Source organism: Magnolia sinica, chromosome 13 (assembly GCF_029962835.1).
Source record: "Magnolia sinica isolate HGM2019 chromosome 13, MsV1, whole genome shotgun sequence".
Classification (NCBI taxonomy): domain Eukaryota; kingdom Viridiplantae; phylum Streptophyta; class Magnoliopsida; order Magnoliales; family Magnoliaceae; genus Magnolia; species Magnolia sinica.
Window position 1 is genome coordinate 52,164,988 of NC_080585.1, and position 8,910 is coordinate 52,173,897.

The window sequence follows — 8,910 nt, forward strand, 5'->3', positions numbered from 1 at the left end:
TTTTCCTTTTTCTTTGCTCTTTTTGTAAGGAATGAAAGACAGTAGAAAATATATTACAAATTCAGGGATTGGCCAATATTGAGTGAAGTTCTTGTTTCTCTAATTTTGGCCCGGGCATGCCATTCGCTTCTTTCAAAACAATAGAGCACTTATTTCCAAATTTGTCCAACAAGATCTTCAATTCAGCTATACAAGGAGCTAGACATCAAGGGCCCTGCCAAGACTCCCGTACCCACTGAAATATTACTTGATAATCTCCCTCCACAATAAGATTCCTAGAGAAAAAATGTTAGGACCTCTAAGAACGTGTATGTTTGCAGATATTGAATCCACTGCACCACAAGGGCCTGAGAAGGCCAATGCCAAACCCTTATCATTTCTCACCTCTCCATCCCAAGCTGGACCATGACTATCAAAGACAATCACCATGTTCAGCTTACCAAGGAGACCAGAGAACACCATCTGCTCTTACAACTCCAACTAAAGACGGTAACAGATATCTAAAAAAAAAAAAAAACCAAACAAAGAAGGCAGGTGAGGCCCCTTTTACACATAGTTTTCAACAGATGAATTGGCAGCTAGCACATTGCAGGGCAAACAGGATCAAGTCATGAAAGGCCAGGGTAAAGCAATAAGCAGTCTCTCAGTTGTAGACCATATACTTGGGAGTTGCACTAAATTTCTGATATCCCTTGATGACCTTGTTGACTGCATCCAAGAAATCTTTCTCCGTCACTGCCTTTCTCCGCGCTCGGATTACATACATGCCCGCCTCAGTGCATACACTCCTGATGTCCGCCCCAGTGGAGTTGGGGCAGAGGCGAACAAGAAGCTCAAACCGGATATCCCTCTCACAATTCATTGGTATTTATTTCGATCAACACCGACTCGCATCCCTTCTTCTATATCTGTTGGTGAAACTTTATTGCCCAAGCCAATGACAAACTTGGCAATTTGTTTAACATTTATCACATACTTTGCATCCTCGGAGTTCTGATTTATTGTTTTTGTGCATCTTGCAACCTGAAGAGGCTGGTCCTCTTGCATCATTTGTTTATCAGAAACAAGATCCCATTAGCTGGATGCAGCTAACCCAGTGTCCAACTCTTTTATTCCACACAAGTCATTAACCTTCTTGGCTATTTCCTTGATTTCCTTCTCCACCTTCTTTATGCTAGAAGAGTAAGGTCCCAAACCATAGGTTTTGAGGAGTGCTATATCGTCTACATCCAAAGGAGGAGGGTTTTTCTCATTGTTAATACCTACATCTTCTGGTTCGGGCGCCATCGTATCTGTCTCTCTCTTCCGATCATTTTCTTTTTGCTCTCTCGCTCTGCTCTCCTCTCCCATCTTTTCTCTTCCTCTTGTAGTTTACCTTCATCTAGATCTTCTTTACATTATCAACAAGTTGGATTGCAAATAAACATTACTAAAACCTTACGATGGGCTCTTTATAATTTTTAATGGCGAGGTATTATATTATCATGCTTTCCAATGGTGTGGTCCACTTAAGATTTAAATCTACATAATTTTTTATACTCGGACCAAAAATAGGTTGGAGAAACATAGGGGAGACAAGCGATATACAACACATTAATATCAAAATCTCACTTTCATTATCTAACTTTGCAATTTTTCTTGTCAAATTACAAAATCTCTAGTTTTCTTTTTTAAAATATATATTTTTTTACAATTCGTCAATTTTTTCACAATTTTGTTTAATTTCTTAATTTTTTTTTCAAAATATCATTTTTTTTTAATCTCGCTTTTGTTATATAACTTTTCAATTTTTGTTGTCAAGATACAAAATCTAGTTTTCTTTTTCAAAAAATATATTTTTTTACAATTTGTCAATTTTTTCACAATTTTATTTAATTTTTTAAATTTTCTTTTTCAAAATATCATTTTTTATCGAATTCTTGTTTTATAACTTTTTAATTTTTCTTGTCAAAATATAAAATCTAATTTTCCTTTTTAAAAAAATATAATTTTTTACAATTTGTCAATTTTTTCACAATTTTGATTAATTTTTTATATTTTCTTTTTCAAAATATTATTTTTTATCGAAATCTTTTTTTTTCAAAATTATTAACATTATTCAAAGTTCTTAATTTTTTTTTTTCAAATCTAGATTATTATAAAATCACAGTTTTTTTTTTCAAAATCTAAAATTTTCTTAAACGTTGTTAATTATTTTTCTAAGCTTTTCAATTAATTTTTTTTCGAAATTCATAATTTTTTTTTTGTTGTGAAGTGTTGACCATTAGCGACGATTTAGGACCGTCTCTAATGCTGACAGAGTAGTGGACGAAGTCGTATGAGCGCTATAAGACAGCCAAAGGCCGTCTCTAATTAAGATGGTTATTAACAGTCTCAAATTAAGACGGCCAATGACCGTCTTTAATTAAGACAGTCGTTGACAGTCTCAGATTAACAGTAAAAGACGACCAATGAATGTCTCTAATTGAGACGGTCCTTGACAGTCTCAGATTACCAATAAGAGATGGCCAATGACCGTCTCTAATACGGACGGTCTTTGACCGTCTGAAATGGTGACATATAAGATGGTCAGAGACCGTCTCTTTTCCAGACGGTCGATGGCCGTCTTTTTTCTGTAGTTAACGACGGTTTTTAACCGTCTTAAATGATTTTTGGACGTTTAAATTTTTAAGACAATATTAAGGACGGTCAAGAGTCTTCTAAAAGTTTAGAGACGATTTACGGCCGTCTATAAAGCGTCTTTAAACCAAGCAATTTTAGAGACAGTCCAGAACCGTCTCTAAATCTCTCATTTTTTTTCATTTTTCACATAGTGAGTTGTTGGTTTGGAATGTTTCCTTCTTCTACTTGTCTAATATTAACGCTCATAATTCTCTCTTTAGAGGTCGAATTTAGACTATTTTAGGTCATTGGAATGGTAACATGTCAAGCTTCCAAATGAGATAAGAATTGCATAATTAAGTGAACGTTCGATATCCCTAAAGCACGTTGTAACTCTTCGATCGTCATTTTTCAATATGGGTAGTTAATCTTTCCAAATCGCATGAACGAACGAAGACGCCCATAACTCCATCATTTGATCTCGTATTGGGTCAATTTTTGGTCATCTAAAAGGTACTTTAGTGCTCTTTCATTCCTGGCTAGAATCATCGTATTCCCAGACCATTTGGGCATCCATAGGTGGAATCGTAGTGGTTGGTCCTGAATATTTCCTTCATCTCCTTGTCTAATAGTAACCCTCATAACTCTCTCTTCAAAGCTCAAATTTAGACTATTTCAGGTCATTGGAATGGTAACTTGTCAAGCTTCTAAATGAGACTAGAATTGCCTAATTCAGAGACCGTTCGATATCCCAAAAGTACGTTGTAACTCTTCGATCGTCATTTCTTATTATGGATTGTTAATCTTTCCAAATTGCGCGATCCAACGGCGACGCCCATAATTGCATCGTTTGATGTTGGATTCGGTGATTTTTGGTCATCTGAGAGGTACGTTCATGCTCTTTCATTCCTGACTGCAATCGTCATATTTCGAGACAATTTGGGGATCCGTAAGTGGGATCATAGTTGTCGATCTTGAATGTTTTCTTCATCTCCCTGTCCAAGAGTATCCCTCATAACTCTCTTCAAAGGTCGAATTTAGATTATTTCAGGTCATTGGAATGGTAACTTGTCAAGCTTCCAAATGGGACCAGAATTGCCTAATTCAGAGACGTTCTATATCCCAAAAGCACGTTGGAACTCTATGATCGTCATTTTTGAATACGGATTTTTGATATTTCTAAAATCGCACGATACAACGGAAACACCCATAAATCCATTGTTTAAGGTAGGATTGAGATGATTTTTATCCATCTGAAAGGTACTTCAGTGCTCTTTCATTCCGGATTGGAATCATCATTTTCCGAGCCCATTCGGGCATCCGTAAGTGGTATCACAGTTGTCGGTCCTAAATGTTTCCTTCATCTGCTTTCCAATAGTAACCTTTATAACTCTCTCTTCAGAGATTGAATTTAGACTATTTCAGGTCATTGGAATGGTTACTTGTCAAGCTTCCGAATGAGACCAGAATTACCTAATTCAGAGAACGTTCGATATCCCAAAAGCATTTTGGAACTCTTCGATCGTCAGTTTTCAATATGGATTTTTAATCTTTCCAAATCGCGTGAACCAATGGAGACGCCCATAAATCCATCGTTTGATCTCGGATTGGGTCGATTTTTGTCATCTCTAAAGTACTTTAATGCTCTTTCATTCCTGACTGGTATCGTCGTATTCCAAGACCATTTGGGAATCGTAAGTGGGATCACATTCGTTCGTCCTGAATGTTTCCTTCATCTCCTTGTCTAATAGTAACCATCATAATTCTCTCTTTAGAGTTCGAATTTTCACTATTTCAGGTCATTGGAATGTTAACTTGTCTAGTATAAAAATGGGACCAGAATTGCCTAATTCAGAAACTGTTTGATATCCCAAAAGCACGTTGGAACTCTTCGATCGTCATATTTCAATATAGATTGCTACTCTTTCCAATTCGCGCGATCCAACGGAGATGCCCATAACTCCATCGTTTGATACCGGATTGGGTCGATTGTTGGTCATCTGAAAGTTACTTTAGTGCTCTCTCATTCTTGACAGGAATCGTCGTATTCCGAGACCATTTGGGCATCAGTAAGTGGGCTCATAGTCGTTGGTCCTGAATGTTTCCTTTATCTCCTTGACCAATAGTAACCCTCATAACTCTCTCTTCAGAGGTTAAATTTAGACTATTTTAGGTCATTGGAATGGTAACTTTCAAGCTTCCAATTGGGACCAGAATTGCCTAATTCAGAGACCGTTTAATATCCCAAAAGCATTTTGGAACTCTTCGATTGTCATTTTTTAATATGGATTGTTAATCTTTCCAAATCGTACGATCCAACGGAGACGCCCATATCTCCATCATTTGATGTCAGATTGGGTCGATTTTTCATCATCTGAAAGGTACTTTAGCGCTCTTTCATTCCTGACTGGAATCGTCGTATACCGGGACCATTCGGGCATCATAAGTGGGATCGCAGTCGTCGGTCCTAAATGTTTCATTCATCCCCTTGTCCAATAGTAACCCACATAACTCTCTCTTCAGAGTTTGAATCTAGACTATTTTCGGTTATTGGAATGGTAACTTGTCAAGCTTCCAAATGAGACCAGAATTGCCTAATTCAGTGACCGTTCGATATCCCAAAAGTACGTTGGAACTCTTTGTTTGTCATTTTTTAATATGGATTATTAATCTTTTCTAATCACGCGATCCAACGGAGACTTCCATAACTCCATCATTTGATGTCGGATTAGGTCGATTTTTAGTAATTTGTAAGGTACTTCAGTGCTCTTTCATTCCTGAGTCGAGTCGTTGTATTCCGAGACCATTTGGGCATCCGTAAGTGGTATCGCAATCGTCGGTCCTGAATATTTCCTTCATCTCCTTCTCCAATAGTAACCCACATAACTCTCTCTTCAGAGGTCAAATTTAGACTATTTCAGGTCATTGGATTGGTGACTTATCAAGCTTCCAAATGCGACCAGAATTGCCTAATTCAGAGAACATTCAATATCCCAAAAGCACATTGGAACTCTTCGATCTTCATTTTTCAATATGGATTGTTAATGTTTCCAAATCGTGCAATCCAACAGAGACGCCCATAACTCCATCGTTTGATGTCGGATTGGGTCGACTTTTGATCATTTAAAAGGTACTACAGTGCTCTTTCATTCGTCACTAGAATCATCGTATTCCGAGACAATTTGGGCAACCATAAGTGGGAACGCAGTCGTCGGTCCTGAATGTTTCCTTCATCTCCGTGTCCAACAGTTACCCTCATAACTCTCTCCTCTGAGGTTGAATTTAGACTATTTCCGGTCATTGGAATGGTAACTTATCAAGCTTCTAAATGAGATTGGAATTGCCTAATTCAGAGAACGTTCGATATCCCAAAAGCACGTTGGAACTCTTCGATCGTCATTTTTCAATATGAACTGCTAATATTTTTACATCATGCGATCCAATCGAGACGCCCATAACTCCTTCATTTGATGTCGGATTGGGTCAATGTTTGGCCATCTGAAAGGTACTTTAGAGCTCTTTCATGCCTGACTGGAATCGCCGTATTCCGAGACCATTTGGGCATTCGTAAGTGGTATCGCAATCGTCGGTCCTGAATGTTTCCTTCATCTCCTTATCCAATAGTAACCCTCATAACTCTCTCTTCAGAGGTCGAATTTAGACTATTTCAGGCCATTGGAATGGTAACTTGTCAAGCTTCCAAACGGGACCTGAATTGCATAATTCTGAGACCATTCGATATCCCAAAAGCACATATGAACTCTTCGATCGTCATTTTTCAATATGGATTGCTAATCTTTCTAAATTACGCGATTGAACAGAGACGCGGTCGAATTGGGTCAATTTTTGGTCATTTGAAAGGTACTTTTGTGCTCCTTAATTCCTGACTGGAATCGTCATATTCTGAGACCATTTGGGGGTCCGTAAGTGGGATCGCAGTGTCAGTCCTAAATTTTTGCTTCATCTCCATGTCCAATAGTAACCCTCATAACTCTCTCTTCAGAAGTCAAAATTAGACTATTTCAGGTCATTGGAATGGTAACTTGTCAAACTTCCAAATGGGAGAAGAATTGCCTACTTCTGAGACCGTATGATATCCCAAAAGCATGTTGGAACTATTCGATCGTCATTTTTCAATACGGACTGTTAATCTTTCCAAATCATGTGATTCAATGGAGATGCCCATAACTCCATCGTTTGATGTCAGATTGGGTCAATTTTCGATCATCTGAATGGTACTTTTAAGCTCTATCATTCCTGACTGCCGAGACTATTTGGACATCATAAGTGGGATCGCAGTCGTCCGTCCTGAATATTTCCTTCGTCTCCCTGTCCAATAGTAATCTCATAACTCTCTCCTTAGAGGTCGAATTTAGACTATCTCAGGTCATGGGAATGGTAACTTGTCAAGTTTCCAAATGAGACCAGAATTGCCTAATTCAGAGAACGTTCGAAATCCCAAATGCATGTTGGAACTCTTCGATTGTCCTTTTTCAATATGGATGGTTAATCTTTCCAAATCGCGTGATCTAATAGAAACAGCCATAACTCCATCATTTGATGTCAGATTGGGTCAATTTTCGGTCATCTGAATGGTACTTTTATGCTCTATCATTCCTGACTGGAATCGTCATTTTCCGAGACCATTTGGGCATCATAAGTGGGATCGCAATCGTCCATCCTGAATATTTCCTTCGTCTCCCTGTCCAATAGTAATCTCATAACTCTCTCCATAGAGCTCGAATTTAGACTATCTCAGGTCATGGGAATAGTAACTTGTAAAGTTTCCAAATGAGACCAGAATTACCTAACTCAGAGAACGTTCGATATCCCAAAAGCACGTTGGAACTCTTCGATTGTCATTTTTCAATATGGATGGTTAATCTTTCCAAATCACGAGATCTAACAGAAACAACCATAACTCCATCGTTTGATGTTGGATTGGGACAATTTTTTGTCATCTGAAAGGTACTTTGGTGTTCTTTCATTCCTAACTGGAATCGTCGTATTTCGAGACCATTTCGGCATCCGTAAGAGGGATCGCTGTCGTCGGTCCTGAATGTTTCTTTCATCTCCTTGTCCAATAGCAACCCTCCTAACTCTCCCTTCACAGGTCAATTTTCAAATATTGCAAGTCATTGGAATGGTAACGTGTCAAGCTTCTAAATGGGACGAGAATTGCCTAATACAGAGACCGTTCGATATCCCAAATGCATGTTGTATCTCTTAAATCATCATTTTTCAAAATGGATTGTTAATCTTTCTAAATCACGGGATCCAACAGAGACGGCCATAACTCCATCGTTTAATATCAGATTGTGTCAATTTTTGGTCATGTAAAAGGTACTTTAGTGCTCTTTCATTCCGGACTGGAATCGTCATATTTCGAGACCATTTGGGCATCCATAAGTGGGATTGCAGTTGTCAATCCTGAATATTTTCATCATCTCCTTGTGCAATATTTACCCATATAACTCTCTCTTCAGAGGTCGAATTTAGACTGCTTCAGGTCATTGGAATGGTAACTTGTCAAGCTTCCAAATGGGACCAGAATTGCCTAATTCAGCGACGTTCGATATCCTAGAAGCACGTTGGAACTCTTCAAACGTCATTTTTCAATATGGATTGTAAATCTTTCCAAATCACGCGATCCAACGGAGACACCCTAAAGTCCATCGTTTGATGTCGGATTGGGTCAATTTTTGGTCATCTGAAAGGTACTTTATTGCCCTCTCATTCCTAACCAGAATCATCATAATCTAATACTATTTGGGCATCCGTAACTGGGATCGCAGTCATTGGTCCTGATTATTTCCTTCATCTCCTTGTCCAATAGTAATCCTCATAACTCTCTCTTCAAAGGTTGTATTTAAACTATTTCAAGTCATTGGAATGGTAACTTATCAAGCTTCCAAATGGGATCAAAATTGCCTACTTTAGAAACCGTTCGATATCCCAAAACCACGTTGGAACTCTTCGATCGTCATTTTTTATTAGGGATTGTTAATCTTTCCAAATCGCGAGATCCAATGGAGACTTGCATAACTCCATCGTTTGATGTCGAATTAAGTCGATTTTTAGTAATCTGAAAGGTATTTTTATACTCTTTCATTCCTGACTCGAATCGTTGTATTCCGAGACCATTTTGGCATCCATATGTGTAATCGCAATCGTCTGTCTTGAATGTTTCCTTCATCTCCTTGTCCAATAGTAACCCTCATAACTCTCTCTTTAGAGGTCAAATTTGGACTATTTCAGGTCATTGGATTGGTAACTTATCAAGCTTCCAAATGCGATCACAATTGCCAA

At 38.1% G+C, this 8,910-nt stretch overlaps 1 pseudogene; it reads right to left on the bottom strand.

The window, feature by feature from the left end:
• Nucleotides 1–858: 858 nt before the first annotated feature.
• Nucleotides 859–1,341, bottom strand: LOC131224281 (26S proteasome regulatory subunit 7-like; annotated as a pseudogene).
• Between the last annotated feature and the right edge of the window lie 7,569 nt (nt 1,342–8,910).